The 26787-nt window shown below is 37.5% G+C and overlaps 1 protein-coding gene across 2 annotated transcripts in view; it reads left to right on the forward strand.

The window, feature by feature from the left end:
* The window catches only part of XPO7 (exportin 7), a 91172-nt gene that overhangs the window by 162 nt on the left and 64223 nt on the right, over positions 1-26787 (forward strand). The window lies entirely within an intron of this gene.

Here is a 26787-nt window from a genome sequence, read left to right on the forward strand (position 1 = left end):
GAGAGTGGGGGAGTGGGGGGCGCCCGCGGCCCAGAGGGCTCGAGCCGGCTCGGGGCTCGCCAGGCCCGCGCCGCCACCACTCGGGGCTCCGGAGCCGCCGCCCGTCCCGGAGCCCCGGGGCCTTTCCCGCCTCCCGGGCCGGGGGCCTCCTCCATCCCCTCCCACCGGGTCCCACGCCTCTCGCGCGGGGCCGGAGCTGCGGGAATCCGTGCCCCGGCGCGCACTGCTTACACGGCTTATCGGTCACTGTCCGCCCGCTGGAAGGAGGCCTTCCGCGAGTCCTCCTGCCCCCGAGACGGGGGAGGGAGGGGGCCCCCTCGCCGGCTCTGCCCCGAGGGGTCTGCCCCGTTACCCTCGCCAGCTCCGGCGAGCACCAGGAGGGAAAGCTCACACTGGGGAACCTCGCTCTCCCGAGTAGTTCCCGCCGCCTGCCTCTTCACGGCCCCGAATACAAGAGACGACCCCCGCCCCCACCTGGCCTCCTCCCCCCACCCCCCTCCGCGGATGCGCCCTTCACTCCCACACTCCCGATCGCACGGCCCTGGGGCCGAGCTCCCCAGTCCTCCAAAATGGGTGCTCGGGCCTGGGCCCGCCCTCCCTCCTGTCCCCCTATCCACAGTGAGGGAGTTGAGTGCCCACACCTCCTCTGAAACGCGGGGTGGAGGGGGGTGTGTCTGGAATGAGCGATTCGGTGTTGGGTGCACACGTTGCGGTGGAGGGTCTCCACGAGGGTCTCCACGGGGCGCAGGACCTGCCCTAGCCGTGCCTTGGGCCCAAGCCACTTTTCTTCAAAGACATGGCACAGGCCCTAGGAGGGGACAGCCCGCACCAAACCTGGTCGTAGCTCAAGGACTGCCAGGTTATTTCTTGCAAACTCCGTCAAGTTGTTTTCTTCTCTGTGCTCTAGACGTGATTGAGATATATATATATATATATATGTTTGTTTTTTTTTAATGACAGTTATTGATACAAACGTTGTCAGAATTCTTCAGATTTTTTTTCTAGGTAACTGCACAGATTTTGTGTTGTGGGAAGCGCAGAGAGGATGAGGAGCGTCACCTTATTTTGCACGCTGTACAGTACCATTTCTCTCAAGAACAAGAAGCTAGAGTGGTGTGGCTTCTGTCAGTTGTTTAATTGGGAGAGGAGGCACTAGTTTTCAGGCCCAGGGATCAGTGGAGTAGATCTTTGGAGTATGAGGGGTAAGTTATCAGGACAGAATTATTTAAAAAAAAAAAAAAAAAATGTAACCGAAGATGGAAGACCACAAAATTTGTGTTTTAAGTTTTTGTTTTTCTTTAAGATTTCGTTTATTTATTCATGAGACATGCAGAGACATAGGCAGAGGGAGAAGCAGGACCCCCAGGAACACCACTGGAGCCAAAGGCAGACAGATGCTCAACCGACTGAGCCACCCAAGTGCCCCGAGATTTGTGTTTTAAAGCCAATAACATGACCTGATTCAGAAATAGCAGTAAAACGATACAAGGTGATAATAGTATAGTGTAGCACCTTGAGTTTTATACCAGCCATTTCTAAGAAACACGAAGGATCTTATGTGATTAAAAAAAAAAAAGAAAAAAATTCTCCCATCCTAGAAGAGTAGGTAGGTAAGACCTGTTTCTCTTTTTAGAGGCAAACCAAAGCACAAAATGATTTATGTGAGATAAAGCTGAGTGGACCAAAGGCATTTTGACTCTGGATCTGGTGTTATCTGTTGGGGGAAAAAACATAGTGTCCATGAGCATTCTGAAATGTGATTTGAATGGTTAGCCTTCCCGAATGATGCTTTGGAAAGCAAAGAAAGTCAGTTTACTTTTATGTATAAAAACCTGTTGTGTCTCCTGTAAGGAGTAACTCTAAATGCTTTCTCTTCACATCTTGAACCCAAAAGGAACTCTCACAAGAGGAAAGTGAAGCTGCATCAAAGCAATCTTCATAGCATTTTTTGCTCAAAGCATGGTCTACTGTATGTTTAATAAGGTGATATTTTCCTCCCACCTACCCAAGAATAAAAATCTACCAAAGTTAAAAATTTATTAACTTTTTAAGACAAAGGAATATGCCAGCCAGTGTTTTATTTCACTTTTAAGAACTGTGTAGTGTGTTGTTTGAATTGGTCTTTATTGCAAGAGAATTAGCTTGTGAGGGAATTTTTTTCTCTTTAGCTAGAATGGGGCATGTTGCTTTTCTTTGTTAGGTCAGTAAATTAGTGGTTAGTATTGGAAACTCACAGATTTTACCCTGGTATTTCATTGTAGCAGAAAAACCTTCCCAAGATGATGCTCTCTCCCCAGTATGGGATGAGTAAATAAAAGGACAAAAGACCCATCTGAAGTACTTTGAGGGGTGGTACTTTTCTCATAACATTACTGGAACATGAAGTTTAAAAAGGAGTCTGTTACAGATTCAAAACAGTGATTATTTGAAAGTTTCATATGTACTACTAAATAGTTGAGTCATTTTGTGTCTAGTACTTTTCTGAACCACCAGGGTGAGCAGTTTTGTTATTGATTTTTGTTGTTGTTGTTTTTTTTTTTTTTAACTGACACTAAGCGAGTGTCATATGATTCTCAGGCTGAAGTCCTGAGCATCTTTTCTGATAACGTGTTTTATGGATGACTTAAGTGTTACGAAACATTAGTAATGGGAAAATTATAATTGATCTGTCTTTCAGCTCTATTGTTGTCATAGTCAAGCCTCTTTAGAAGAGTGACTGTAAGCATCTCAACAGTGATGGGTCTCTTGTTCTTAGATGACCTTATCTAACACCCACCAGGCAGGCAGTGATTACAGAGCAGCATGGACTAAAAAAAAAAAAAAATCAGATTCATTTGTATTTATCTTCAGTTGCTCTCCTTCTATTTATTATTTATTTATTTATTTATTTATTTATTTATTTATTTATTTATTTATTTTTTATATCTAAAGTTAGATGAAGTTAGGATTCAGTATCTTCAGTTACTGGCTAGTTACTGCAAAGAGAAGATAATTCTCAGTGTACAGTGGTAATGAAAAATATTAAGAAGAATCAGGCATTAGCTTAAATAGTGCTAGCTGGTGTTCAGGACCTTGAAGGAAAAGGAGAGAGCATATATGTATAATATAGACATTACTTAATTTTTAAGTATATTAAATGTATAGTAATTATAATGTAAATGAAAGATGGTCCTGGGTGTTTTGTTTTGTTTTTTCTTAAGATTTTATTTATTTATTCATGAGAGACACACAGAGAGAGAAGCACAGGCACAGGCAGAGGGAGAAGCAGGCTCCATGCAGGGAGGCTGATGTGGGACTCTATCCGGGAGCCCCAGGATCACGCCCTGAGCCAAAGGCAGACGCCCAACTGCTGAGCCACCCAGGCGTCCCATCCCGGTCCTGGGGCTTTGTTAGATTTATTATGTTGTTATGCTGGGTGCTACACAGAATCCTTTAAGTATAATTTATTGGGCTCTGCATTATGACTAATAACAGAAGATACTGTTTTCATATAGTCTTATTTTATTTTAAATTTAAGGTGTGGTGATTAAATACTGACCACTGATGTAACTTTAGGGAGTCACTAGAAGAATCTTTACAACTGGCAGGTTAAAATTGAAGAGTGCAAAAGTTTAGCCTGATTATGGCAAAATTGATAGTTGTTTCAGCTTTTAAAAATATGTAAGGAAATGATTGGAGCTGTGGGTAGTCCATTTTGAGAAGGGAGTTCTGTACAGCTTTTGAAAATTTTAAATGGAAAAAAACTCCGTAACTTTTGCAGCTTTTTTTCAGTGATATCATAATGCTTAATGTATATGAGGCCCTTTGCTGTTCTGTGCTCTGTAGAGAATTCAGAGCTGAGAAAGACACAGGAGCCAGACTGCTGAAATGTCAAATTCTGCTGCTCTCTTTGGGCAGGCTTCAAAAGTACACATACAGGAACTAATACATTGATTTCATAACATACTACATTTGTGTTGGATGATACTGAAAAAGCTATATTCCCTTAATTCACCCCATCTCCTTCCTCTGGATTTATATAAGTGATATGTCCACATTTTAGAAGAACAGATATTTACTTGATAACTGGCTTTAGTATATTTCATCTTGTGAGAAAAGCCTTCAGAAAAATTGAGGTATGGATGTGATACCATTCAAACACTTAAGCAGTAAAACATAAAACATTGTATTGTAGTAGAATTTCTAATTTAGATGAAGGTAGGAAAAAGAAGCATTGAGAAGATCCCTGTTCTGCATCTTATAGAGAAACTAAATTCCATTTGATGCAGAAATTGGTATTCATAACCACCGGTTATATTTTCTTTTTTCTTGGTTGGGTTTTTGTTTTTGTTTTTTTAAAGATTTTATTTATTTGAGAGAGAGAGAGAGAGAGAGAAAGAGTGATGGGGAGGGGCAGAAGGAAAGGGAGAAGCAGACTCCCCAATGAACAGGAAGCCAGACTTGGGGCTAGATCCCAGGACCCTGAGATTAGAGCTGGAGCTGAAGGCAGACACTTAACTGACTGAGCCACTCAGGCATGCTTCTTGGTTAGATTTGGAAAGCAGTGTTATACCACAGCCTTTCAAGAAGGAAATATTGCCAATTTAATGTCTCAGTAGGTACAACTACTGAGGTTGCTTTGCTCACTTCAACATATATAAGGAAGGTAGTGTTTAGACATTGCATCATCTTTTTTTTTTTTTTTTTTTTAACACCAAACATGTATTATCCCACAGATTTTCTCAGAGTCAGGAATCAAGAAGTGGCTTACCTAGACCATTCTAGTACAGGGTCTTTCATTTGCAGTCAGGCTGTCAACCAGGGCTACAGTCAGTATCAGGGCTCGAGTGAGGATGGTGAGCGTGCCCCACTTAGTTCCTTGCAGGCTACTGGACTTAGGGGCAACTGGGCCTCATTGGTGGTTTCACAGGGGCCTTTACTAGTAAAGAATTTTTTTTAAGTACTTGTTTTTTACATTATGTCATGATGTGTGCTTTGTATAAATGACCAGTCTTTGTTACTGTTTTGTTTTGTTTTTAACCTCTTAGTGAAATACACCTTCAGAGAGGTTTAAAAAAAAAAAAAATCGTGTGTTCAGCTTGATGAGTTTTCACATAGCTAACACTTCTGTAGCCAGCATCCAAATCCATAATATAATCAGTGCCTCAAAAATCCCTCTGATGCCCCCCTCAGTAACTACCCATACATCCTTCCTCTTAAGGGTAACTGCTATCTTGTCATTTGATTTTTTTTTTTCTGTCATTTGATTTTTAAATATACTTTTAGAAGTCAAGCTGAGTAAGGCCTATCTATAAGAACTTGACCTTCAAAGCCAGGGAGAACAGTATAGAACAGTAATTCTTCAGCTTTTGGGGGGAGTTGGGAGTTTTTTGCATTTTTTTGTGTGTGTGCATTTTTAGAATGTGATGGAATCTGTGTGCTCTCCAGGGAAGAAAAGCATACCTCCACAAAAATCTGCCTCCAGTTTCAGGCCATTCATGAACCTTAGAACTAATATGTAAAGATAACATTTCTTTTAGATGGAAATGCTCACTGCATTTTTTTGAGAAACTAATTTGTAAGTATTTCTCTTTTGACCCATGTGATAGGGTAGTTCAGGGTTACAGTATGTGTTCCTGGAGAGTTATACGCAGATTGAATTCTCAAGACTGATTAATAGAGACTATTAAGCATCTGCTGATGTACTGTTCTTAATGCTATATAGACACATGGAAGGAAGTACAAGATGTGATGTCTTATTTTCAGGGGCCTTGAATTTTAATTGGGGAGGTAACAAGCCCAGGTTATTGAGTTGTGAATTTGTAATGAGACCATGGTTTTCTCAACATGTCTCTGAATGAGGGGGCTATTACTTCCATTCCTTTTTCCCTCTATTCCAGTGCATCTGAGCTCATGCCTCACATTTATAGTGACTCACTACAGCAGCGAATTCTCAAAGGAATGAGCTTTGGGGGAGGCAGGGTCAAAATCATGGGGAAAGGAGGAGAATTGTCAAAAACTGGGTCCTAAAGTATGTCATATTTGCATCCCTGGCCCTTCACCCCTTCGTAAACCTTCATACGCACTCACCCAAAGGCATAGACACTCATGTTCTTACTACCATAAATGGAAAAGATGTCTTTGAGAGAAGGCAGAAATGGAAACTTTATGCTAGCATTTATTGGACTTTCAGCTGCTTGCCACTTTACATGGTCTCATTTAATGCTCACAGCAACTCTATAAGGTAGGTATTATAGAGATTATAGTAATGGAATTTTCCTTGATATAGGCAGATGAAAGGACCTAGTGTCTCTGGAAGACTGGAGAACTATTGGAAGCTTTAAGTGATGATTGTGATGGTACTTATTGTCAAACTTAACTGGTATGGGATCTTGGTTGGGGTAGGGAAAAGGGAGATGCCAACATTTATTGAGCATCTGTTAGCCAGCCATCCTGCTAAGTCCTTTTATGCCATTTAATTGGGTAACTCCTCTAGTGTCTTTGAGCCTGGATTAGGTAATCTGTTAAGTCTCTTATACTTCCAACATTCTGGCTGAAATTTCCAGTTGTTATCCTTACCATTTTCTCCCAAATAAACCACCCTGTTCAATTCATACTTATGGTATGGTGAATTTCCCTAAAATATTTATGCTCATACTAGTATCTCCGTTTCATCTCTCTTATTTTTTATTTATTTTTTTTAAGATTTTATTTATTCATGAGAGACACAGAGGCAGAGACACAGGCAGAGGGAGAAGCAGGCTCCATGCAAGGAGCCTGACGTGGATCTCAATCCCAAGACTCCAGGATCATGACCTGAGCCGAAGGCAGATGCTCAACCACTGAGCCACCCAGGCGTCCCTTCATCTTTCCTAAATATGCTTTCCTCAGGACAGTAAGCAGTGAAAGACATTTATTTTGGGACAAGAAATTGACATTATTAGATATTGATGCTAGTAGACTAAACATTTATTCTCACTTAAGAGTCCCTGGATATAGGTGCCTGGGCGACTCAGTTGTTTAAGCATCCGACTCTTGATCTCGGGTCTGTGAGTTTAAGCCCCGCACTGGGATCCAATGTGGACCCTACTTTAAAAAAAAAAAAAAAAGTCCCTGAATTTAAACCTCTCTTAGAGAAAGATTAGTCAGATGAAAAACAATTAGAATGCTTTATTATACATACCTCTGAAAACAGATTAATGAAAAATTCTTGTGCTACTTCAGGAAGTTGTGATCATATAGCCGTAGTGGCCTTTTAATGTTTAAGTGTATGAACTTATGTTGGGCACAAATACTGATCTCCTTGGTACTCTGTGGTAGGTTATGACACTTGAAGTGTGTAGTCTCCAAATTGAGGTATGCTAGTCATTTGCCCGAAAGCTTGAGTCACTTGTACAGTTAAAAGGATTGTGTTTAAAGCCAGAAAAGGAAAAGCAGGGTTTTTAAAAGTATATTTTTCAATTCTCTTTAGAATTCTTTGCAGAGTTTTGTAAGTATGTATCATTTCAAAAGGCAAAAGTCATTTCAGGGTTTGGGTTAACCTCATTCACCTCCACTGACTCCTGAATTTTGATGATTTATTTCACTTTTCCAAAAGGACATTATCTAAAGTCAAGTGTGAAATTGATTTAACTATAGGAAGCCATAACATACAGTTATCTCTGAAAAGAATCTGGGAAGCCAGATACATGTTTCACATATCTGTGTTTGACTGAAAAATTTTGCCCAATCCAAATTTTGCCCATGGTATAGCCACAAATTATTTAGCGTCTTGTTTTGTGTTAGTAGATGGGTTTTTGTTTGTTTGTTTTAATCATCAATTTATCATTGACCCATCTGAGGAATCCCTGTAGGGTCTTGTCAAAAAAGTCTGAGGAATACCCAAGAATTCAAAAGAATAGATAAAACTTTATGGAAAATGAGACCTTGTTTTCTTTATTAATATTTTGAACTGATAAACTTGTTCCATGTCCCATGGTAAGCATGTTTCATCAAGCTTTCAAAAGACCTATAATGAAATGTTTCTAAACCAACTAAACTTGAGTAACAGGGTATACTTATTATCCCAAAGGTGTTACAAGTGAAAACCTATTGTAATGTAAAAGATGGAATTCTGCATTCTAGTCTGACTTAAAATTCCTGTTTCAATCTGGGAGATCAGAATGTTGTAAACAGGAAAAACGTTAGGTTCACAGATTTCTAAAACCTTTCCTCAAAAAAAAAAAAAAAAAAAAAAACCTTTCCTCAAAGCTCTTTAATTTGGGTGCCCTCAAGGTACCAGGAACATATTTCTCTTAAGAACTGATAGTATAAGACTTCAAACTAACTTTGCATCTATCCCCTGCTTACTCATCTCCTCAAAATTAAGTAGCACTTATTTTTTTTTAAGTAAATATATCAATTCGTAAAGATTGTTATGTGTAAATCTGATGCCAGTGGAATCAGATTTTCCTTTAAATTATGTGCACAGTAAATTGCATCCTTTTAAGGTGTACAATTTAACAAACACATACCTGTGACTCCTTCACCATGATCAAAGTACAAAACATTTCCTCCTAACTCTGCCAGACAACTCTGATCTGCTGTTACCATAAATTAGTTTGCATTTCTGGGAATTTCATGCAATAGACTTACTTTGTATTTTTTTGGCTTTTTTACTTCTTTTACTCGCATGTGATTTTGAGATTCATTCCGTTGATTGGGTAGAATCAGTAGCTGGCCACCTTTTATTGCTGAGCAGTATTCCTTTGTATGAATGTGAATGTATCACATTGTATATATCTATTCACACCTTGGAGGGATATTTGGGTTGTTTCCAGTATTAAATCACTCTGAATAAAAGGGCTATAAATAGGGGATCCCTGGGTGGCTCAGCGGTTTGGTGCCTGCCTTTGGCCCAGGGCGCGATCCTGGAGTCCCAGGATTGAGTCCCACGTCAGGCTCCTAGCATGGAGCCTGCTTCTCCCTCTGCCTGTGTCTCTACCTGTATCTCTGCCTCTCTCTCCTCTCTCTTTCTCTCTATGTCTATCATGAATAAATAAATAAATAAATAAATAAATAAATAAATAAATAAATAAGGGCTATAAATATTTACATGCTAGTCTTTGTGTAGACTAAAATTTCCATTTTTCTTGAGTACCTAGGAAAAGAATGGCTGGGTCTTCTGGTACATTTAACCATTTATTTATTTGTATTTTTACTTTTTGAGGGGAGGGAGAGACGGGGAGAGAAGAGAATCAAGCAGGCTCTACACTCAGCATGAAGCCCAACACAAGGCTCAGTATCAAAGACCCTTAACCAACTGAGCCACCCAGAATATATAACTTTTCAAAGAAACTGTCAATTTCCTTAAGTGACTGTACCATTTTACTTTCTCACCTGCAGTGTATAAGAATTCCAAGTGTTAGATATCTTCACCAACCTTTGATATTGCCATTCTAGTGGGCTCTTATTATGATTTTAGCTAGCATTTCCTCTACGACTAAGGAAGTGGAGTTATCTCTTCATGTCCTCACTGACTTTTCATGTATTTTAGAGGTTTGCAGACCGGGCTGGTGGTTTGGTCACAGCCTGTTTTTGTATGACCTGATAACTAAGAAAAAAGTCTAAGAGTAATATTTCATGGCACATGATAATTATTTGAAATTCAAATTTCAGTATTCTTAAATAAAAGTTTCATTGGGATATAGCCATACAAGTTCCTTAACAAATTGTCTGTGGCTACTTTTATGCTGTAGTGGCAGAATTGAATAGTTGTGACAGAGACCTTTTGGCTTACTGGCCCACAAAGCCTAAACTACAATCTGGCACTTTACCAAAAAGGTTTGTAGACTTTTGGGTAGGGGGTAGCTTAGTGTGGTTTTAACCCAAGCACAGTATGATAGGAGGAGATCAGGCTATACTTTTTTATTGACCATAGCATTCTGAGATCTCTACTGGCCAAAATGGTAACTGCTAGCCACATGTTGCTATTTAAATTTAATTTAAAAATTTAGTCCTCCATTCACACTGACCACATTTCCATTACTTACTAGCCTCATGTGGCTAGTGACTACCATATAGCACAGTGCAGGTAAAATATTTCTTTTATCACAGAAACTTCTGTTGGACAGTGTTACTCTAGAGTAAGAAAAACTTGCCAACTAAACCAAAGGGAATGGAAGCAGAAGTAGAACATAGATTATAGAATTACTTTCCTTGATGCATATAAAAGTAAGCTACTCATTCTCCTAGGTATGCGAATGCAAATGCCTATTTTAAGGTATTTAAGACTACTTACTGTTTATATCATGAGCCTAGGATATGTTCTATTCTAAGTGAGAAGTCAGCTCATAAAAGAAATTCAGAACTTTATTGATAGGAAGTAGTGTTTTAAGGACTTTAACACAAAAACATCCAGAGCACTTGGCAAAAACAAACCTAAAATCCCATGTATTTTGAAACTGTTTTACAAATAACAGTGAAGAATATTGAGGAAGGTATTAAACCATGAAGTCATTTTATTCAAGGTGCTAAGCCTTGAAATACTAGCAATTCTGGTTTCTTTCAGCTACTCATTTAAAAATATAATTGACCTTAAAAGTTTTCAAAATGATAGCATTAGCTTTGAAAATAATTCAGAGGGTCTCCTGAATGGTGCAGTGGGTTAGGTTTCTTTCTGACTCTTGGTTTCGGCTCAGGTATCAGAATCTGCTTAAAACTCTCCTCTGCCCCTCCCTCCCACATAGGCATTCCCTCTCTAACTTTCAAATAAATAAATAAATCTGTAAAAATAAATATTTTGAGTTAAAATGGGCAAGGTAGCCTATTTTAAGATGGAATTTAAAGGCTTTCCTTCACATCACTGAAAATTTTTGTGTGATTCTGCTCTTGGGGGCAGGCAAACTGATTATGAATAGTAAAATGGAAGTCAATAAATATATTACTAAATGATCATCCTCTTCTTTGGCAAAAAGAAGAAAATTATGTAATTATTATACTTGATGAATTATCTTGCTGTTAACAGAGATGTTTATGAGTTTTGTGATTGATTGGTCATGTCAATATGATCTATCTTAGTAATGTATGTTTTGCTGAAGTAAAAATCTAAATGTACCAGCTCACACTGAGAAAGTGGCATATGTTCTATTGTTGTTCTTATATTTAGATATAAGGAAATATGTAACAAAGGGTATTTTAGAGGCTTCCAGAAAGATACATTTTTAAACAACTCTTCTTTTTTTGGTTTCAAACATAGTTCTTGTCACATTCTTGAATGACCTGATGTGTCTCATATGTACTCTAAATGTGTCCCCTATTTGCTATTTGACAGAATGTTGTTATTAGAAGAGTATCATCCTCTTGGTGAATTGGTAAGATAGGTGAAATTACAACTAAAATAGGCATATTTGTAAACAGTACTTCAATTTGGCTGATTTTTTTTTTTATTGTGTGTTGTGTGGATATATAAAGGTGAATAAGGTGCAACATCTGCCCTCAAGGACCATGATAGCTAGAAATGTATGCCAGTAAGGGAAGTAAAATGATATAGATGATATGACACATGTATGCATAGAACATAATGAGATACTCATGTTAGTCTTCCCTTAGAGAGCCAGGAAAGTTTTCTTTCTTTTTTTTTTTTTTTTTTTAAGATTTATTTACTTTAGAGAGAGCGCACAAGTGGGAGGGGAGAGGGAGAGAGAATCTCCAGCAGACTCTGCACAGAGCACAGAGCCTGACACGGCTCAATCTCACCACCTGATCTGAAACCAAGAGTCTGATGCTTAACCAACTCTGCCACCCAAGCACCCAGAGCCAGGAAAGTTTTCTTAAAGTGGTGAGTGCTTGAGCCAGATCTGAAAAGACATGCAAAATAAAAACAAAAAGATGTAGTGTTCTCTAGGTCAATAAAAGCATACCAAGCAGAGAGATAATACCATAAGGAAAGCTGTATATGGGCAGCCCCGGTGGCGCAGCGGTTTAGCGCCGCCTGCAGCCTGGGGTGTAATCCTGGAGACCCAGGATCAAGTCCCACATCGGGCTCCCTGCATGGAGCCTGCTTCTCCCTCTGCCTGTGTCTCTGCCTCTCTGCCTCTCTGCCTCTCTCTCTCTCTCTGCCCCTGAATAAATTTAAAAAAAAAAGGAAAGCCATATATGTTCATGGAACATTCCAGGAAATTGAAAGCAATTAAGTATCCCTGTTATATAGAAAATAAAGAGGAGGGCAGCCTGGGTGGCTCAGCGGTTTGGCACCACCTTCAGCCCAGGGCGTGATCCTGGGGTCCCAGGATGGAGTCCCGCATCGGGCTCCCTGCATGGAGCCTGCTTCTCCCTCTGCCTGTGTCTCTCTCTCTCTCTGTCTGTCTGTCTCTCATGAATAAATAAATAAAATCTTAAAAAAAAAAAAAAAGAAAGAAATTAAAAAGAAAGAGGAACAAAGTGGGACATGAGACTTTAATGATTGGAAGGAACCAGAACATGAAGAACCTGTTATAATATAATAAGGAATTTGTTCTTTAGATGTGTTGTTAAAGGTTTTTAAATAGAAGTGATGGAATAATCGCATCACTATATGATGGTATAGAAAACTGATTGGATGTGGACAAAGTAGGAAATAAACTATGCAAAAAGTACCTGGGACTTGAATTAAGGTTATAGCTTTGAGGATGGGGAATAGATTGATATCATGGAGGTTACACGTGGTGGGATTTGACAGTCAGGCTTCCACATTTCTGAGTAGGTAAGGGGACAGTGAATGAACAAGATGTTGAAGAAGTAGTAAGGTCAGTTTCAAATATACAGATTTTGCGGTGCTGTTGTACATTTGATACATTTGAATGGAGATATCTAGTAGTGTTTACCTGTTATCAACTTGGGTTAGAACTCACATAATCATAGTAAAAGCCCATTTCAGTTACCTTCAGATGTTGTAAATACATTTAAAATGTTAGCTGTTCACAGTACACATCTATCAATTTCTTAGTTTACAACAAACTGCAAAACTTGAGTGAACGGATGTTTTATTCTAGTTTGTATTCTCAAACAGCCTCAAATTCTGTTACCAGCAGCAGGGGTAAAAATAATTTGACAAACAGCAGTGAAACTGGCATGCGTTTAGTGCGGGAGTTTCAGTAAACCTGATGATGTTAACTACTCTGACCACCAATACCTCTTAAGAGTCTCATGCTCTGAGATAGCTGAGCAGTTTAGCCACCAAAACCTATTAAAGGTTTCTTTATTATTAAGGCATTTAAAACTAAATCCACTTGATCTGCCCTTGGTCCAGTGTGTCTCCCCATCCCGTTTTTAAGTTTTGGACAACAGACGAGTTTTTATCTCCCCATCATAACTAGTGTTTGAGGGGTACCCAGGAAAAACTTCTTTAAGAAAAAAAAAAAACCTGTTTCTTCTATTAGAAGATTCGTCTAAATCTTCTGTTTTGCAACTTTCCTGGTCCTCCAAATAATGCTGACTTGATAAGTTCCTGGAAAGCATTTTTCATAGATCATATAGTAGTGTAGACTTGAAAGGCAAATTTATATTTTACAAAACTCTTAAGGGAAAAATTATTTAGAATTCCAGAGAACCAGAAAACCAGTTTAATACTTCTTTTTTATGTTTTTTTGTTTTGTTTTGTTTTGTTTTGTTTGTCAGAGGGTAAATATGGAACTCTGAATTCTTTGCTTCTCTGAATCAAAGTTCAGGGTTCCAAGATTACGTATTTGTGATTACTTTTATCTTTTTTCCTTTAATAAGTTGTTTTGAGTTTCTTAAGCTCTGTTTTTGTTGAATCTTCTAAAGGAGTATATACAGTGTTTGGGATTTTCTCTTGGGAAAAAGAGCTGAGAAGCTTCTGAATTTTTAGGCCAATAAAAATCCTGTCCTCTTTACACCTTTATTTCTGAAGTCTTTCATTCTTCCTGGCAAACTTTTAAAAGTTTATCATCAAGAGTTAGACCAAAAGTCTCAGTAGATTAGAAGAGATGCTCTCCTATCTCAGAATAGTAAATCTCAGCTAGGCTCAGAAACTTCACGTTGTTCATTCTTGATACCTGTGATATACAAGCATATACAGGTATAAAGAAATAACATAGGAAATGAGAGCATTCAAGGAAAGTTGGCTGTGATGTGTACTTAATATACACATTGATTTTCTTTTAGAGAATCAAAAACGTATTTCTATAGGATAAGAAGGTATTATTTCGCCTGTGGTATACTGTAGTATTTTACTGCCAAGATTATAAGTATGGGAATGCCTGTGTGGCTTGGTTGAACGTCTGCCTTCGGCTCAGGGCATGATCCCACATCAGGGAGCCTGCTTCTCTCTCTGCCTGTGTCTCTGCCTCTCTTTGTGTCTCTCATGAATAAATAAATACAATATTTATAGAGATTATAGGTGTATATAGCACATTCTGAGGTTTGAGAAAACAGTTGAAATGTCTTACTGCTTTTCCTGGGTTTTAAGATGTTTGTTATTGTTACTGTTGTTTAACCCATGATGTGGCTACAGTTTGAAAATTCCTCTAATTCAAGCCTTTAAGTCATTAGTTCCGCAATCACATGCACAGGTTTATTTAGAATGGAATATTGTCCTGACCCCTGTTTTTAAACAGACAACTATTTTAATGATGTATAAGGGTAGTTTGCTTTCTGTTTAATATTATATTTTATTTATGTGGGTGTATTAAGAAACCATTTTAAAGCCAGTTAACATTTCTCCACCTGGTGTACTGTTTTGGTTTACACACAACTGAATATTGAGAATGTTTCATTTATGACTGCAGTAATTATATTACATGTCCATGGTAATCAGAATGATACCATTAGTGAGTTAATGAAATGGGATTAGAATCACATAATTTTTAGGCTAGAAGGAATCTTAGAGTGTGATGACACAATTTAAAAAATTCATATATCCTCTTTTTGTAGGATAACTAGCTTTATATTATTGTTTTTTAGAGATAATATAAGAATTTAAACTTTTCCAATCATGACAATCTTAACAATCTTAATTTTGTTACACAATTAGGACAATTAAAGAAAAAGTTCAAGTAATCATGCCTAAAGAAGGTTTAGACAAAAATAGGTTTAGAAAATGGTTTATTTATCTATTTTACTTCTATGGGTCAGATACTGTGGTAAATACCAGAGATAAAGCAAAGAACAAAAATAGGCATGGTCTTTCCTTATAGATACTCTAGAAATTGTACCAATAAATACAAATTTACCAATTGTGATAAGTGATAGGAAGAAAAAGGTATACTGAAATCTTTTGAGTGTACTGATTTCTTATTTTTCTTATTGGGTGGGGATATGAAGGGAAGGAAGGAGACAGTGTTCCAGACAAAAAGATATGGTATATTTAAGGCCCTGAGGGAGGAAACCTCCCCTCTCAGAACTAGAAGAGACCATCCTGGATATGAAGCTTATTGCACCAAGGAGGGAGACAAAGCTACAGGGATTAGGAAGCGTTAGAATGTGATGGGTTGGTATGCAGGCATTCAAACTAGATTTTTTTCAGAGATTTAAGTGATTTATTAAAATACTCATTTCACAAATCAAATGGAAAAAGCAAGGAGTGAAACTTGGTGTAGTATCTTGATTCTAATTGTTAGTTGCAGGGGCAGAGGTTGTAATAACAAAAGATGGAAGTATATCACAAATTAGATCATGATTATCTGTTATTTTTTTTTCTTCCTATGTTATTTTCAGTTTAGCTGTCGGAATTAGTCACAAGAGATGATATGATTGTCTTTTGATGGAGACTCTCTTTTGAATAGAATATCCTTTCCCCAGGGCGCCTGGGTGGCTCAGGTCGTGATCTTGGGGTTCCTGGGAATGTGCCCTGCAGGGGGCTGGAAGTCTACTGTCTACTTCTCCCTCTCCTCCCTCTGCCCCTCCCCCAGCTCATGTGCACATGCTCACACTCTCTCTCTCCTCTCAAATAAAAAAAAAAAAAATCTTCCCAAGATAATTTGTTATGCCTAAGGAGTATACTGATTATATGCATATACATTTAAAGTTGTGTTTTGGTATAGTATATGTATGTGTGCGCATATACCTTATTTAGTTTCAAGTAGCTGGGAACATTTATTCTCCCATTCATAGAAAATCATAATGTTTTCTCGAAGAAAACTCAGTGTCCCTTTGTTAAATCATTCTATTTTGGATATATTGCTATTTATGTGAAAAAATAAAAACTTATTATTTTGTTATGATATTCAGTTTTATTTCCTGAAATTCATGTTTGGATAAAGATAAAATTTGACTTTTTCCCCCACAACGAGTTTTCAGCCTTATTGTACTGTTCACTCAGTCTTTCTCCATCTGTATTGCCACATGTGAGTTACAAGTTTTCCTTCAGGTGCTATGTCTGTTCTATTGGCCTGTTTCTCTATCCCTGTGCCCATATCATACTGTCCTATTTTTTTTTTTAAGTTTTATTTATTTAAGTAATCTCTGTACCCATTGTGGGGCTTGAACTCATAATCCTGAGATCAAGAGTTACTCTTCTGACTGAGCCAGATAGTCACCCCTCATACTGTCCTAATTGAGGGAGCTTTATAAGTTTTGGTCTCTGGCAAGGCAGGGACTCCCAAACTACTTCTTAAAAATGGCCTCCGTTGTTCTTGGCCCTTTTTTTCTTCCACATGAATTAGGATCAGCTGTCAAATTTATCAGATTGGATTTGCTGATATTTTATTTAGGATTTTTGTAACTGTTCATAAGTGAAAATTGGCCTATAATTTTCCTTTGTCATACTATGCTCTCCTTTTGTCTGGTTTTGGTGTCAAGGTTATACTAGCCTCAGACTCAGGTGAGGATCTTTCCTACTTTTCTTTTCCATCTTTCCCTCCCTCTCTTCTTTCCTTGCTTTTCTGGAACAATTTAAATAAGATAGGTATTAGTACTTACATGATTAGTACTATTCACCATAAAACCATATAGCATGGTTTTCAGAGGTAGAGAGTAGATCTATTCAGGTTTTCTTTTCTTTCTTGAGTCATTTGTGGTGAGTTGTAATTTTCTAAATTTTCATTTTATCAAAATTTTCTAATTAATGGACAACGTTGGTAAAATTATTTTTTTCATCTTTGTGCTATCCTTCTGGAATGAATCTCCTCTAATATATGCATCCTGTAGTAATTGTTTCAACAATTTGAACAAGAAACTTAGTCCACTTTTGTCTGAAAATGTTTTTATTTAGCCCTCACTTGTGAAAGATCTTGTAGCTGGATATAGAAATAAAAGCAATACTGTTATTCTCACCCATTGAAAAGGTTATTTCATTGTCTTCTGTCTTTTGCTGTCAGGAATTCTGCTGCCAGTCTCATTTTTTTTAAATAAAACTACTCCGTGTCTTGGCTGGGACATATAAACAGGAACAGTCCCAATTTTTTACTCCTTTTATCTTGAGGTCCCATGTGGGGACCTCGGACTAAAGTGTCCTAGTTTGAAGAATAAATTATGTGGTCACTCTAAGATTTTCTTTTTGTTTTACATGTTTTACTACAAAATGGATGTTTTTTTTTTTAATCTGTTTGATATATGTTGCATTTTCTAAAATTGGAGATTTGTAGTTTTTTTTTCAGTTCTGGAACTTTTTGAATATTACCTTTTGCATTCTCTTATCTTCCCTTCTGGAGGCCTTTTTAGAAACGTATTAGGTTCTTCTTGTTCTGTCTCCCATATGTCCTAACCACACTCATATTTCATGTCTTTTTTTTTTTTTTTAAGATTTTATTGATTTATTTGAGAGAGAGGGAGACTGAGCACGAGCAGAGGGTCTAAAGGGAGAAATAGAAGCAGGCTCCTTGCTGAGCAGGGATCCGGGCCTCATCTCCAGACTCTGGGATCATGACCTGAGCCGAAGGCAGACACTTAACAAACTAAGCCACCCAGGTGCCCCTCATATTTCATGTCTTTATTTCTTTTCTATTAATGTAGAGCTTCGATGGATTTCTCTTTTAGTTCACTAACTCATTCTTCAGCTGTGATTACTCAGTTGTTTAACCCGTCTACTGAAGCTTTTGATTTAATTGACTTACATTTTCTTTTTTCACAGTTTCATTTCATCTTTATTGAAATCTACCAGTTTTTTTTCAGAGTATCTTTTTCTCTTAAAGTTTTGATTACTTTAACATCTGTACTCATCTCTGTCATTCTTTTATGTGAATTTCTTAAGAGGTTTAATTCTGCTGTTAGTCTCCTGATTCTTGCCTTCACGTGTTTTCAGTCTTAGATTATGAGCTAAGCTGGAATAGAGATTTGTGTGTGGGGATCCTCTGTGGTCTGGATTGAAGATGTCCTCTTCCAGAGAGGTTTTGCATTTATTTCCACCCAGCCCAAAAAGCATCATTGGCCCAATGGCAATTACTTGTTTGTTTCATGACCTGGGATTTCCAAAACTGGAGTATGACACCAGTCCTTGGTTAGAGATTCTTGGATATTTTTTTCTTTTACTAAAGTTCAGATTGAGGTAGACAAGCCTTCGTGTTATCTCCCAGTTTGGTGAGCAAATTTTACTTATATTTTAGTATCAATATTATTTTTAGTCCACTCTCTTTTTGAGCTACTTTATTCTCTGGTAGGAATCCAGAATCCCTGAGGACTTGTTTCCAGCTCCCCCACCAGTGCAGGCTCAGAGCATCTCTAGTCCTTGGGCTGGTATCAAAACATAAGCCCCTAGATTACCAAGACCAACAGGCAGCATGCCCCATCTGCACTGGGACAGTCACAGGACATGCTTGCTTCTCTGGTTTTTAGTTTTCTTAGTTTTGTGCCCTAGTTGGTTTCTTCTCTTTAGTTATATAGTTCTATAGCCTTGCATTTAAAATAATTTTTGTCTTACTTAAATAGCAGCTCTAGATGTTTGTGTCCAAAGGTTGGAAGCTAACTAGTTTGCCATTTTGCTGGAACCAGAAGTCTAAATTTAATTTGCAGTGTATCTTCAAATGCGTGATTTCTTTTGATTTTTTTTAATCAAAGTGCAGTCTTTTCCCAGGTGAGCAGACTAGTTGGAAATTAAGCTTGTTGTCCACAGCCTCAGTCAGTGAGAGCTGGGATTAAAACTTTTGAGTATTAAACTCCCAAGTGTGGGGGCACCTGCTGGGTCAGTAGTTGAGCATCTGCCTTCGGCTCAGGTCATGATCCCAAGGTCTTGGGATTGAGTTCCTCATCAGGCTCCTGACTATGTCTCTGCCACTCTCTCTGTGTCTCTCATGAATAAATGAGTAAAATCTTTTAAATAAAATAAAAATAAATCCGAAGTATAGGTCTCTTGCCAACACTCCTTTTCTGCTGAATACAAACAGACGTACACAAATATATTTGTTGGTATGTATATTCTTTCTCACTAAATTCCGTGGCTTTTTGCTTCTTTCTCATAGATAGGATTTTAAGAGGAATTTATTATGTTATACAGTCTGATTTAGTGGAGGGAGCATTGGCTTTGAGGCCACATCTAAATTTTAATAGCAGTCTAACCTTGGGCAAATTCACTGTCGGAGCTGTAGTTTTCTTGTTATGTGAAATGTTGTCTGAGGTATTGGGACTGCCTTCTGATTAAATTAAATCTGTGGCCCCACTCATATCCATTCAGAGTCCCTGTGAGGAGTCTGTATGAGCAGGATATTTCTTTGTTCAATTTCCGCAGATCCCAGGGCTTTAATGTGCTTTCCTTAGTTTTGTTAGTTGCTTCTCTGTTCTCTCCCTTGGGGCCTTCTTTCCCATTTTTATGCAGTGTATACCCCTGAAACAACATCATAGGCCTCTTCTTTCCTAATACCTTTACTCCTGATCACCAGTAGAGGACTGGTCAGGAGTAGCAAAAGCAGTGTACACTGAGCCCTCTTCACATAGCAGGTGCTTTGCTAAGTGTGCAGTATCTCATTTAAGCCTCATGACAACAAAGGTTCATGTTATTATTTTCATTTTATAGATGAGAAAACTGAGGTACAGAGAGGTTACCTAACTTGCCCGATTTCACTTACCTAGTAAGTTGTGGAGTACAAATTCAAACCCACAAATGAACTATTCCCTACAGTCGTGCAGTATACACTAAACGTCACCAGTGCCATTTTTTTTTAAGAACACCCCCAACTGATTTTGATTAACAGTCATTTAGGGGTTACTAGTAATTATTTCTTCCACTGTCATGACTTCTCTTTACACCCAGAAGATAAAATCAGCAGAACAATTATTGCCCTCTTGTTTCGCAGAAGCAGTTTGAATCTGCAGTACTTCATCACATCCAGGTCACTGGATTTCTGCTGTATAAAGGATGATAATGTGTGGTACTATAATGACTAAATCATACCTATTCTGTGATAGTCTCAAAAGATTAATCCCCAGACTTCCATGAATCTTCAAATTTTGTGAAACCACGGTAGCAGCATTTGCTAAGTACTATATTTCTTGGCTCACTGGTCTGTCACCTATTCCATACACAAAAGGGTTATTTGGTCTTAGAAGTTGGGAAACTACAGATAGTGTCTCTTACTCAGAAATTCATGGTGTACATTAGCATACTGAACTTCACCTTAGAAGTTCTTCAGATGAAAACTACTCTTCGCGTTGTTTAACTTGTCACTGGAAGCTCTTTTATCCATGCAATTCTGTTAGTAGCCAGTGTGGAACATGCACTGCTCTGTAGGCAGAATTTTTGTTTTTTCCATTTGAAAGAGGAAAAAAGGTCTATGAGAGTTAAGAGGTAAATGTTGAGTAGCTAGGCTACTCACCACCTGTGTAAGTGCATTGCTACTACCTACCAGGGTCAGCAAAATAAAACAACTTACTTTGTCGTCAACCTGTGAACCTGTAGTCTCTATGAGTTCCAAAATGGTACTCTATTTGAAATGCCTAGCACAATAAGAGCTCAAAAAATTTCAAACTTGCATATCTTCTGGAATTGTCAACATGGATAGAAAATGTTCATAACGTGTGTAATTTACATAATTATTGGTAGATTGTAAATTAACCACCATAGAGCACACACAAATTCATATTGATTGAATCAGTTTATTAATGTATTTCCAAAACACACTTGAGTTTAGTCATTAAACTTTTTATTTGCTTTTTAAAACATCTTGATCTGTTATGTTTCAGGCAGAAGCACTTTTGATCTCTCTACTACCAATATTAAATCTTAGTACTCACATAATAGGAGAGACTGATATCTCATGTTTTGCTGGCTTGACCCCATAGGAGCTGAGCTTAGTATACTTTTCAAACTGTGCTTGTCTAGTTGTTTAGGATTCTTAAGTAGCTCTTGGCTGCTTGCTTCCTGTTCGCATCACTGTTCTGATCACTGCAGTGTTCCTGTCTATAACAGCCTACCAGTTGTCAAAGCAAGGAAGGTATTCCTTTTTTGAGTTTATTAATTACTGAAAGGCTAGCTAAAATCACTAGAAGTTATTGATTAGTGACTTTGTTTAATTGTAGAGGATCAACAGAAAACTGAAGTACCCTGGACCAACATGGAATCTCCATTTCTGTTTCTCAGTGCCCGATTCTTGGTATCTTTGTTCCTCTTTTTTAAAGCATTGAGCAGCTGCTGTGTTCAAATTGGTATTCACTTTTTGCCGGTAGAAATGTTGCAGGGGTGAACGAGAATCTTCAGAGGTCTTGGTGTGGTATATAAAGAAGAGAAATTTTGTGTTAAGTCCCATTTGTGTTAAACTGTTTTATTACTAAACTTTCTAAAGTTTCAGAGAAATAGGATGTGGATGATGTTTATGAATCTTGCATAACAGTTTTTCTCAAACTTTCTTACTGTATAGTCCCTCTTATGAGGGCAGATGGCGTGTCACCGATTCCCCAGCACTGATTAAATTACTTTGGCTTTAATGTAAGAGATATTAACAAAGATAAAACTAGACATAAATTCTATAGGGCTGTCACTCTTCTGCAATTATAAACAAGTTACAAATTTAAAACAAACCATAAGATCAATTATATTCCAATTTGCAACATACATTTAATATATCAGGTGATGATATCTGTAATACTGACTGATGTGCTCTAAGTTCTTTCTTTTTTATTGAGATAAAATTCACAAGCATAAAATTAACCATTTTAAAATCTATAACTCAGCTTTTCCAGTGTATTCACAGTGTTGTGCAATTATCAGTACTGTCTAGTTCCAGAACATTGTCCTCACCCCAAAAAGAAACCCCACACCCATTATGAAGTTTCCATAAGTTCTATTTTGAGTTCACCATGTCAATACTACGGGTGTCATGTGATGACCCAATTCCTCCACCATTTTTTTTTTTTGTATTCCAAGGACTAGGAAACTCTCATTTATATTATAACTTGACCTTTACTTTGTAGGACACCTCATTTACATATTAAATCTACCTCTGCACCATTTTTATTAGCCCTCAATTATTAAAGTACAACTACTTGGCACTGGTAAACCTCAAGCAAGTATGTGAGCTCAAAATCATGAGATAGCATTTAGTATTAAAGGTGATCAGCCAAATGATCCAAAATATGGGTTGTTGTTTTTTTTCCAACAATCCGAAAAATGGAAATACATCATTATAAAATTCTTGTGGAGAACAATAAGACTGTTTCTGAGGATCCCAGATTGAGAAACATTGTTATATACAATTGTTCAGGTCTCATGTGTACTTAATGAGAATGAGGCGCATTTTAAATCTCTTTAAAATTTTGACAATAATTGCCTTGTGTTGTGGAAAATAACTTTTTGGAAAAATCTTGTCCTTTTAGTAAAAACAAGATTTTTGTTTATGTATTTTTTTACCCCATTGGAAACATGATACTTCTCCCTTTTGGAAACTTCATACACTTATTCTTATATTGTACCTTTGTAACTTAAAGATAGGTGGATGTAGACTTTGCCTATAGAATGTGCTCAGGATTTTTAAGCAGTAACTTATTTTTGGATTTTTAAAATTACATTAGAGTAATTACTTTCAGGAGCACCTGGCTGGCTCAGTCAATAGAGCATGCAACTCTTGATCTCAGGGTTTTTAGTTTGAGCCCCATGTAGGGTGTAGAGATTACTAGAATAATTACTTCCAACAGTTGGGTGGCAGTGTTGTTGTTTTTAGTACCGGAGTTAATTGGAATTAGATTCTTATAAAATAATTATCATATGAACTGCATTTAGATGTATATGGATAATTTTTTTAACATTATATCATGAAAACAGCACCACCAAAACAGACTTTTTTTTTTTTAATTTATATTACCCAAAAAGATGAGAGGGTTAGTGAGACACAGTGGCCAGAGATGAGGCCAAAGAGACCAAGTGGTGATGTGCTTTATGAGCTAAGCTAATGAACTTTCATTATATTCTGAAAATCAAGGGGAAGTCATTAAAGAATTTTTAAAAATAGAATTAGCAAACACTTCCCAGCCTTTTAAATTTTATCTGAACTTCTTATCTCCACGTAAATGTTAAGAAAATCATATTTTTTAATCTACCTTGAATTTTTTCGTGTAAGAACTAATTAGTTATCAGCCTTTTCCATAACTAAAATGTCTTTGCTTATGGAGAGTTACCTTTTTAGGTGTGAAGCTGATCTTTACAGAGCTAAATCTAATGTACTTAAATCTAGCCCTTGGTGGCCTAAAAGTGCTGTTTGAAAATTTGGCAGGAAGATCAATCAAGTATGTTTAAATCCATTAATTCTTAATGATATTTAAAAGTAATAATGAAAATGATTGGTCACTGTCAGAGGGTGATAGGAAACCAATTTATTATCTTGAAAACTTGTAAAGGAAAAGAATCAAGTATTTCCCCTGACTTTTCTATATGATAACCAAATAGTAACTGAGGGAAAGAATCACTTTATAAATGTATTCCAATTAATAAATTAAAAATAAATTGTAAAATTCCCCATTTTACAGTCTCCACTGACTGAATAGATACAGGCAGTGAGCATCAGTGGCTCCCAAGATCGCAAAAAAGACCAAATTATTGGGCATTACATGTCTCCTATAGTCTTCCCAAAGAGGGACAAACCTGAATGTAATCCAATTTCTGGATTCATCTGTCAATTTTTAGGTTATACCAAGCACAGGAACATGCTGAAGTACACCAGTACTATGCAGTTAACAGAATCCAAACCTGAGGAACTCTATTGGTAAAATAGCCTGGGTCCTTCAGGTGAATAAATTTTTTTTTTTTTTTTTAAGATTTTATTTATTTATTCTTGAGAGATAGAAGGAGAGACAGAGCCAGAGACACAGGCAGAGACAGAGCCAGAGACACAGGCAGAGGGAGAAGCGGGCTCCATGCACCGGGAGCCCGACATGGGATTCGATCCGGGGTCTCCAGGATCGCGCCCTGGGCCAAAGGCAGGCGCCACACCGCTGCGCCACCGAGGGATCCCAGGTGAATAAATTATAGGGAAGTGAAAGGGATGCTGGCTCTCCCTATAGCTTAAAAGAGACCTAGAAGACACCAAAATTTCTTTACATGGGCAAAACAAAACTGCAGTGTCAAGAGAAGCACACCATAAAAAGAAAATGTCAAAGAAGTGATTAATATAAATCAGGATAATGGTTATTAATGGTTACATACAACAAGAGTGGGAAGATATTATTATGATTGAGAATGGGACAACAGAGAAAGGGCTTCTGGGTAGGTGGTAAAGTTCTGTTTCTGGACTTGACTAGGGTTCACCTTATAATTCATTAGGTCCTTCATTGCAATATTGGAGAAAATATACAGGTATTCATTATTTTTGTTTATTTATTTTTTTATTAAGTAAATTCTACTGCCGTCTTGGGCCTTGATCTCACAGCCCTGAGACTGAGTTGCATGCTTTACCGACTGAGCCAGCCAGGTGCCCCAAGAAATATTCTAAAATATTTCTTGCTAAGTAAGAAAAATCAGGTAGTTAAGTCCTACTGTGTGTAAAGTGGAACAGGGCTTGCCAAAGGATGTTTTTCATTAACTCCAGTAGTTGTCAGATTTTTTGGTTCAGGACCCCTTTATGTTTTGTTTTTTATAACTCTTTAATATCTGGCTTAATAGAGTGGATCTGAATTCTCATATTTACTTCTGTGTTCAGTCCATTACCATACATTGTTTTGTCTGAAGTATATGAACAAAATCCAGCCTCACACAAATATGTAGTTGGAAAACGGAAGAATATTTTATTAGCCTTACAGATAATTATGGATATTCTTCTTTGATACTTCTTTGACAAGGAGTAGTTTTGTAAAGGTGAGCTGCAGTATAGAATGGAAACCATATCTGAACTGTCCTTATTACATGAAAAGCCATTAGTATGCAGTGGAAATTTTTATGTATGCTTTTATGTATGCTTTGTCATAAAGAATATTAAAGAAAATAAAAGAATATTAAAGATACATTCTCAAGGTTGAGATTTAGGAGAAATAATTTTTCTGCTTCATCAAGGACATTCTTAAGTGAAAACTGGCCTCTTTTTCTTTTTTTTAATAAGTATGAGACGATGAGGAAGACAATGATTGCTAACACACTTTGATGCATCTGCCTTGGTTTGTACCAAGATACCAGTAATTTTACCCAGCGCTGGCCTTTGTACCATTGGTATACCATTGTGCAAATGTCAATACAGTGAGAAAGATAAGTAACATCTTAGTATTAATTTGAAAGTAGCTTGGATCTTGGGCAGCCTGGGTGGCTCAGTGGTTTAGCGCTGCCTTCAGCCCAGGGTGTGATCCTGGAGATCCGGGCATGGAGCCTGCCTCTCCCTCTGCCTGTGTCTGTGCCTCTCAGAGGCTCTGTCTGAGCCTCTCTCTCTCTGTGTGTCTCTCATGAATGAATAAATAAAATCTTTAAAAAAAAAAAAAAAAGAAAGAAAGTAGCTTGGATCTTATAAACCTGAAAGTGTCTCAGTAACTCTCTGGGGTCGTCCATGGACTATACTTCAAGAACCATTTAACTAGAGAACTTTATGGTTTCTCACTAGCTTCACTATCACTAGCTGTTCTATTCAGCTTGGTTATTTTTTTGAGAAAGATATGAAATAACTTCTTGTGTTTTTAAGGAATTGGCATACAATGTGGCTTTCCCAGGCTTGTCACAAATTAAGAACTTGATAGTTTATAGAAGTTCCTTTGGGTGTCGTCATATAAAATATTTAGGGCTGTAGTGATAGTATGCTAAGGTGGATCTTCAAAATATTCTGTTTCACATCATCTGAGAAACATATAGGCTTCTTTATTCTTTGGATTTCTATAATTGAATACGTCTCTTTTACAAATATTCATTACTTTACTTTGAAGAAATAGGATTTCTATTTCCTGTTTCTTCCCTTCCATTTTCCCTAGTAAGGGTGGGACTAGAGATGAGATTTCTCACTTTTAAAAGACTGTGCTCTAGGAAAGCAGTAATTTATTGATTGTTTGCTATTTGTTTTAACACTATATTAAATCTCACAAGTCCCAAACCCTAAACAGTTTTTAAGGAATGCAGGGAGTACTCAGCATCACTCTGTTGGTATGCTTTATCACCATACTAGGTTAAAGGAATTTCGTGTAGCCATTCAGATATAAGGTATATTTATATGTGTGGATATGGAAATAAATCACCCATTTGTATTGTTAATTTAAGAATGCAAGGTCTAGAACTAAATACAAAATGTTCCTGTTTGTGTAAGAGAATTGTTTCTCTTTGTGTAGAAACATAGGTATTTGTGTCTGTGGGCACACACACAGTTCTGCAGTTGTTAAAATTTCTGTGAGGATAAAAACAAGTTTTACAGTGGTTGACTCTAGAAAAGGAAACAAAGGATTAGGTGGAGGGAAGATATTCTTTTTTAAAATCTTTTTTTAGGGATCCCTGGGTGGCTCTGTGGTTTA

This window comes from Vulpes vulpes, chromosome 9, assembly GCF_048418805.1.
Source record: "Vulpes vulpes isolate BD-2025 chromosome 9, VulVul3, whole genome shotgun sequence".
NCBI lineage: Eukaryota > Metazoa > Chordata > Mammalia > Carnivora > Canidae > Vulpes > Vulpes vulpes.